Source organism: Schistocerca americana, chromosome 2, assembly GCF_021461395.2.
Source record: "Schistocerca americana isolate TAMUIC-IGC-003095 chromosome 2, iqSchAmer2.1, whole genome shotgun sequence".
In the NCBI taxonomy this organism is placed as follows: domain Eukaryota; kingdom Metazoa; phylum Arthropoda; class Insecta; order Orthoptera; family Acrididae; genus Schistocerca; species Schistocerca americana.
Genome location: NC_060120.1, coordinates 686,584,203 through 686,591,545, shown reverse-complemented (window position 1 = coordinate 686,591,545; position 7,343 = coordinate 686,584,203). Strand labels below are relative to the sequence as shown.

Sequence of the window (7,343 nt, the reverse complement as noted above, 5' to 3'; positions counted from 1 at the left end):
TTATGACAGCTGCCACCCATTCCACATCAAACGGTCCCTTCCTTACAGCCTAGGTCTTCGTGGCATGCAAATCTGCTCCAGTCTGGAATCCCTGAACCATTACACCAACAACCTGAAAACAGTTTTTGCATCCCGCAACTACCCTCCTGACCTGGTACAGAAGCAAATAACCAGAGCCACTTCCTCATCCCCTCAAACCCAGAACCTCCCACAGAAGAACCACAAAAGTGCCCCACTTGTGACAGGATACTTTCCGGGACTGGATCAGACTCTGAATGTGGCTCTCCAGCAGGGATACGACTTCCTCAAATCCTGCCCTGAAATGAGATCCATCCTTCATGAAATCCTCCCCACCCCACCAGGATGGTCTTTCCGCTGTCCACCTACCCTTCGTAACCTCTTAGTTCAACCCTATGAAATCCCCAAACCACCTTCGCTGCACTCTGGCCCTTACCCTTGTAACCGCCTCCGGTGTAAAACCTGTCCCATGCACCCTCCCACCCATGCACCCAGCAACATACTGTCCATTCGCATGAATGGACACAGGCACAGTGTTTGTTGGTAATGAGCATCACCCTGTGGCTAAACATGCCTTGATGCACGGCCAGCACATCTTGGCACAGTGTTACACCGTCCGGGTTATCTGGATACTTCCCACTAACACCAACCTGTCAGAACTCCGGAGATGGGAACTTGCCCTTCAGTATATCCTCTCTTCTCGTTATACGCCAGGCCTCAACCTCCGCTAATTTCAAGTTGCGGCCGCTCATACCTCACCTGTCTTTCAACAACATCTGTACTTCCGCCTCGACTGACATCTCTGCCCAAACTCTTTGTGTTTACAAATGTCTGCTTGTGACTGTGTATGTGTGGATGGATATGTGTGTGTGCGAGTGTATACATGTCCTTTTTTCCCCCCTAAGGTAAGTCTTTCCGCTCCCGGGATTGGAATGACTCCTTACCCTCTCCCTTAAAACCCACATCCTTTCGTCTTTCCCTCTCCTTCCCTCTTCCCTGATGAAGCAACCATTTGTTGCGAAAACTTGAATTTTTTGTTTGTTTGTGTATCTATCAACCTGCCAGTGCTTTCGTTTGGTAAGTCACATCATCTTTGTTTTTAGATATATTTTTCCCACATGGAATGTTTCCCTCTATTATATTCGTATCATTAATTTGAACCCAACAATTACGTTTGTTATTGTCACTGTTGCATTTCGAAATCTTTTCTGTCATCTTATGAAGGATGACATAGCTTTCTATGTGGGAAGGACCAGCAACAAACTGTCCATTCACATGAATGGACACAGGCAGACAGTGTTTGTTGGTAATGAGGATCACACTGTGGCTAAACATGCCTTGGTGCACGGCCAGCACATCTTGGCACAGTGTTACACCGTCCGGGTTATCTGGATACTTCCCACTAACACCAACCTGTCAGAACTCCGGAGATGGGAACTTGCCCTTCAGTATATCCTCTCTTCTCGCTATCCGCCAGACCTCAACCTCCACTAATTTCAAGTTGCCGCCGCTCATACCTCACCTGTCTTTCAACAACATCTTTGCCTCTGTACTTCCGCCTCGACTGACATCTCTGCCCAAACTCTTTGCGTTTACAAATGTCTGCTTGTGACTGTGTATGTGCGGATGGGTATGTGTGTGTGTGCGCGAGTGTATACCTATCCTTTTTTCCCCCTAAGGTAAGTCTTTCCACTCCCGGGATTGGAATGACTCCTTACTCTCTCCCTTAAAACCCACATCGTTTCGTCTTTCCCTCTCCTTCCCTCTTTCCTGATGAAGCAACCGTTGGTTGCGAAAGCTTGAATTTTGTGTGTATGTTTGTGTATGTTCGTGTATCTATCAACCTGCCAGCGCTTTCGTTTGGTAAGTTACATCATCTTTGTTTTTAGATATATTACATTTCTGCCCAATGTGCGACGATTTGCCTAATATTTAACCTTTAACTACACGGCTGGGGTCTCAGCAGACCCCACGCTACATTTTTTGTTTATAATTTCCATTGTTGGCGCACTACAGCCTCATCATTGTAGGTATTCTCAGTGTGCCGCTGATGTTTGCAATAAGTGGACGTGCGTCGTGCTCTCGCACCAGTAAGTGCCTGTTTTTATTGTTGGGGTACCTGTAGACCCAAAGTGTGCTTTTACATAGTATTTATTTACAATATGCTAATACAGTAATTTCCTCTTATTTCAGTATATTTACAACAATGACTGACTTTCTTCATGATGAGGATATTGCACGACTGTTGGAAGAAGGCACTGACTCAGAAAGTGAAGACACAGAACTAAATGACCCAGACGAAGATGTTGATGACATCAGTGATCGTGATTCGATACACAGTGAACACCTTTCTGGTTCAGAGATGGAGCTAAGTGAAGGCTCTTCTTCTAGTGAAGAAGACGAAGAAAGCTCAGGGAACTATTTTTATGGTAAGAACAAATTCAAATGCAGTAAATCTGCCACACATTTATCTCGTGTGCGACAGCACAATATTGTACAAGGAATGCGCGGGACTAAAAGGACCTACTGCTTGTAAATGTGAAATGTCGCCTGTAGTGAGTTGGGAAGTATTGTTTACTGATGATGTGATTGAGACTATCGTGCACTGTACCAACAAAAAACTTGAGGACAAATATTCACCTCCATTATTACGGCTGTATTATGCCAACAACATTGATTGCTGTGAGTTACGAGCTTACCTTGGATTTCTTCTGTTTATGTCAATATTCAAGTCAAATCATGAAAATGTTAGATCACTATGGGCGACTGATTTTACTGGAAGAGACATTTTTTGAGGTGTAATGAGGATAAAGAGCTTTTTTTCATTCATTTCAATGTAACCTTTGATGACATCAGCACATGAGAAGAAAGAAAATCTACAGATAAACTGGGTTTGATACGAGGAATTTTTGAAAAGTTTATTAGTAATTGTAGGTTCAGAATATTTGTGTGTTGATGAAATGTTGGTAAAATTTTGAGGAAGGTGCGCATTCAGAATGTTTATCAAAAGTAAACGTGGAAAATATGGCCTGAAAATGCAGTGTATTTGCGATGCAAAAATTCATTACTTACGTAATGCATTTATATACTCTGGAAAACCACTTACCCAAAGAAATATCCCTTTCACAGTGCCAACACAGGATGTGCTAAAACTCGCAGAGCCATTTTATTGAACTAATAGCAATATCAATGGAGACAGTTGGTTTACGTCTGTTGAGTTAGTAGACGAATTATTGATATGAGGACTAACATACGTGGGTACTGTACGAAAAAACAAACGAGAAATTCCTCGACAGTTTTTGCCTGGTAAAAGAAGACCCACTGAATCATCATTATTTGGATTTGTTCGGGACAAGACCTTGGTATAATTCATTCCAAAGAAGTATAAAAGTGTAGTTTTACTGTCTTCCATGCATCACAAAGTGTCTGTAAATCAACAATTGAAGAAACCTGCAATTATAGACTTTCACAATGCAATTGATGCCTTGGATTTGAAATGCTCAAATTATTCTTGCTCACGCAGAACAAGAAGGTGGCCGAACGCAATCTTTGCTGCAATGTTGAATATTTCTCTTGCTAACGGATATGTTCTTTGGGTCGGTTCTAATCCATATAAAAAAGTCAGCAGGAGAGAATACATAAAGTCCACTGGAATGAGTCTTGTAAAGCCATACGTTTGCAGGAGATTACAAAGATGTACGGGAAATTATGTACAAATTGGTTGGCAGAGAAGAAATGTTTTCAACGCCTAATGCTGATGAGTCTGGTCCTAGTGCTTCTAAAAAGCGAAGGTGTTATATTTGCCCAAGGTCGAAAGATAAAAAGAGCTCTCTAACATGTAACTCTTGCAAACAATGTATTTGTAAGCCTCATTCAAAGGCAATCAATTTTTGTTTGTCCTGTGAAGCCAAAGGAAACAAATGATTTTGTAGGCACATAATGTGGCGTCATTTTTTTGTCTTGTTAGGTTTTTCTGTGTTATAATTTTCATTTGATTTTATGCTCCAATTCCGTACAAAATAAAAAAAAAAGTTTAGTTAGAAGTTAGTATTTGTTGATTTTTATGTCATTTTGACTGAGCTATACAAACAGAAAACCAAAATGATATGTTATTGTAAATGGCTTGAAGTTTCTGATAAGACTGATTAATATAAGCACAATAAATGACTGAAATAATAAATACATTGTCTTTTATTATGTAAATATAAAAATATCCAAGTTATTTCCAGTAATTACTTGTAAGCACACCTAAACACTGTTGGGGTACTTCTAGACCCCACACATGACTGTATGTTACCAGAAACAGCGCGTGTACTTGAAGGTTAAATTTTTTTCCCCCCCTCTCCTCGGAGCCGACATATTGGCTGAAAAAATAGGGGGTGGAGCTCATACTGTAAATCATGTAGCCGACAGGTACACATTTGTGTTTCACAGTTGTTTACTTTCACTCTTCACAACCCCCCATATACACATTTAATATGACCAGTGCACTATTGTTTAACTTTCAATAAGCCTCATTAAAATTTTTCAGGTGAACATCCACATACTGGTACTATAGTTTACTGTTGAAGATCTATGAGCAGTAAAAACATAACCACATAATTCACAGTTCTTTCGGACTAATCAAGTACGTATGGAACACACACTGTCATTGTTTTAACACATGGCCTAATCGTGTTACACTTATTTCACAGTTACGTTGATGCATTGTTGTTTCAACTAACACAAGTTTCTCATCTGAAACTCGGCTATGGACTGACTGTCTCAGGACCAATAATCGGGCCCTTTTATATCTTCACAATAATAGGTGCTGAAACTACACATTGTTTGAAGTTAAATTTACAGAAATTACAATTAAAACTTAACTCATTAAATTAACTGAATACATCAAAAAATTCATTCCTTTTAACAGGTTCTTCTACTACAAGGTTTAGTCCGAATTATTTGTTTAAATGATGAAATTAACAGATATAGTTACACAAACAATACTTTTGATGAATTTTAAGACTTAAGGGCCAAACTTTCTTTTTTATGAAAATGCAGATTATACTTGCGTATCTTAATGGTAATTAGTCAAAATGAACAAATGAATTTTAAGGAGGCAGATGGCAAAACAAGAGGGGAAGTAAAAAAATATCCCAGCTTGCTTCATCACAAGTAGTCATACATTTCTCTCTCTCTCTCTCTCTCTCTCTCTCTCTCTCTCTCTCATTGACAAGTTTGTATCGGTATCAATAGATTATTTGAACTGTTTAAAAATGGCTCTATTACTCAATGTTACTAATAAACGACTCTCATTTGATGAGAGATAATTGAACAATATGACTAAAAAATGGGGTAGAAAATCACTCTGGCATCTTGTCGACTGCGGCATCTGAAACTTTTTTCCTCATTAAAAATTGCCCACTTCATAGAGTCTATGTAGACTTCATATGCTGGGACATCAGCTTTGTACTCCATGTCATCCAGAAATCTTGAATAGCATCACTTAGTGTAATTAGATTAGTCAGTGTCCTATAACAAGGTTTGTGGCATTGTAATATCGTGTTGCTAGTCTGCGTTTCAGTTTAGGGAAACCATTAGTTGTTTGCATGTTGCTTGATATTGTGGTCTCTCTGATGATGACCAGTAGATTGTTTAGTTTGCCAGATCTGTCATGGAACTGTATTTCTAATAATCGCCAAAAGATGGCAGCACCTGTTTTTGTACTGCTGAGCTTTCTAACTAAATGTCAGATCTACTTTTCTAATATAATTATTTATTATTGCATTCTTTTCTATCCACTATGCACATATTGCTCCCATCTCTCCCGTCTTAATGCAATAAGAACACTAATTCTGATAATAAATGCAAATTAAGTGGTTAATTGAAGGCAGTGATCTTTACTATTTCGAAAACTTACAAGGGGACCAAGACTACTTTTTATCACCAATTTTGTCTGACGCTATGCGGCAACAGCCTTTCCACAGTGGATTTGCCAGTTCCCATCAGATCACCAATGTTAAGCACTGTCGGGCAAGGCCGGCACTTGGATGGGTGACCATCCGGGCCACCATGCGCTGTTGCCATTTTCCGGGGTGCACTCAGCCTTGTGATGCCAATTGAGGAGCTACTCGATCGAATACTAGTGGCTCCGGTCAAAGAAAACCATCATAATGACTGGGAGCGGTGTGCTGCTCCTATCCACATCCTCAGCTGAGGAGGATATTGCAGTTGGATGGTCCCGATGGGCCACTTGTGGCCTGAATAGGGAGTACTATGGTATATGCAGGGCATGGCCAGAAATGAAAGTAACGGAAGTGAGAGCTCCAGATGGCCAAGCATTTAGAAAAAATTTGGTGCGGGTCAGGAGAGGTATGAGGCATTCATGCTAACATAGATTCCGCACAATGCTTCGTGCAGTGGAATGGGTACAGAACAGTAATCAGAGGGTCATGGGGTCGAGTCCTTTGGGGACATGTTATTTTATTTTTTATTTTTACTTTATTCACACCACAAATAAACCAAAATAATGCTAAATATATTGCATTTATTAATATTTTCATAAAAGGTAAGAAAATCAGAGGCAAAGGAAAATTTGGAATTGCAAATAAATTTCCAGGAAGAAAGCGTAAGGCATATACAAGAACACCACATATAAAATTAGATACTCTTTATTATTTGATGATTTACATGTGCTGGGGTGACACACATTGTAAAAGCAGGGAAAGGAGTACTTTTGTTGGCATCTTGCATATGTTATAAATGCAGCATTTTTAAAATCACACGGTTATTTTGAAATTTCTATAGAAAAACAAAGTTCTCATTGAGTTCTTACAATGTTATCAGTCGAGAGTTAGCAAGCAAATGAGCTCTATAGCCATTGTTCCCAAAAGCCAATGGGCCACTTTTACCTGTACTGGCAACCGATTGTTCATGTGTAGTTGCTGAGGGCTGCCCATAGTTCAAAATGAAACTAACAGAATATGAAGTTATGCACACATTAATTACAATGCCTTCTTGGAAAATTATTTGCAGAGCCTCGTGATTGCTGCAAATTCAGTCCTTTCTTGGAAATGTATTTGCAATCCCAGTTTTTCTTTTGCCTTTTCATTCATTCGTTTTATGAAAATATTAGTAAACACAATACATTGAGCATTATTTTGGTTTATTTGCAGTGTTAGTAATGCAAAATATGAAAATACATAAATGGCTCGTGACTGGGTCTTGCACCAAAAATCTGAGTCTTTTAACCCTTTGCTATCTGGCACTCTACTTCTGTCAGTTTCACGTCAAGGCCTGCGTAAAACATAAATCTGGACAAAATTGGTGATGATGAGTAGGCG

General features: G+C 39.6%; 1 pseudogene; it reads left to right on the top strand.

Annotated features, from left to right (window-relative positions):
- Positions 1-5,968: 5,968 nt before the first annotated feature.
- LOC124597073 lies at positions 5,969-6,086 on the top strand (annotated as a pseudogene).
- Positions 6,087-7,343: the final 1,257 nt, after the last annotated feature.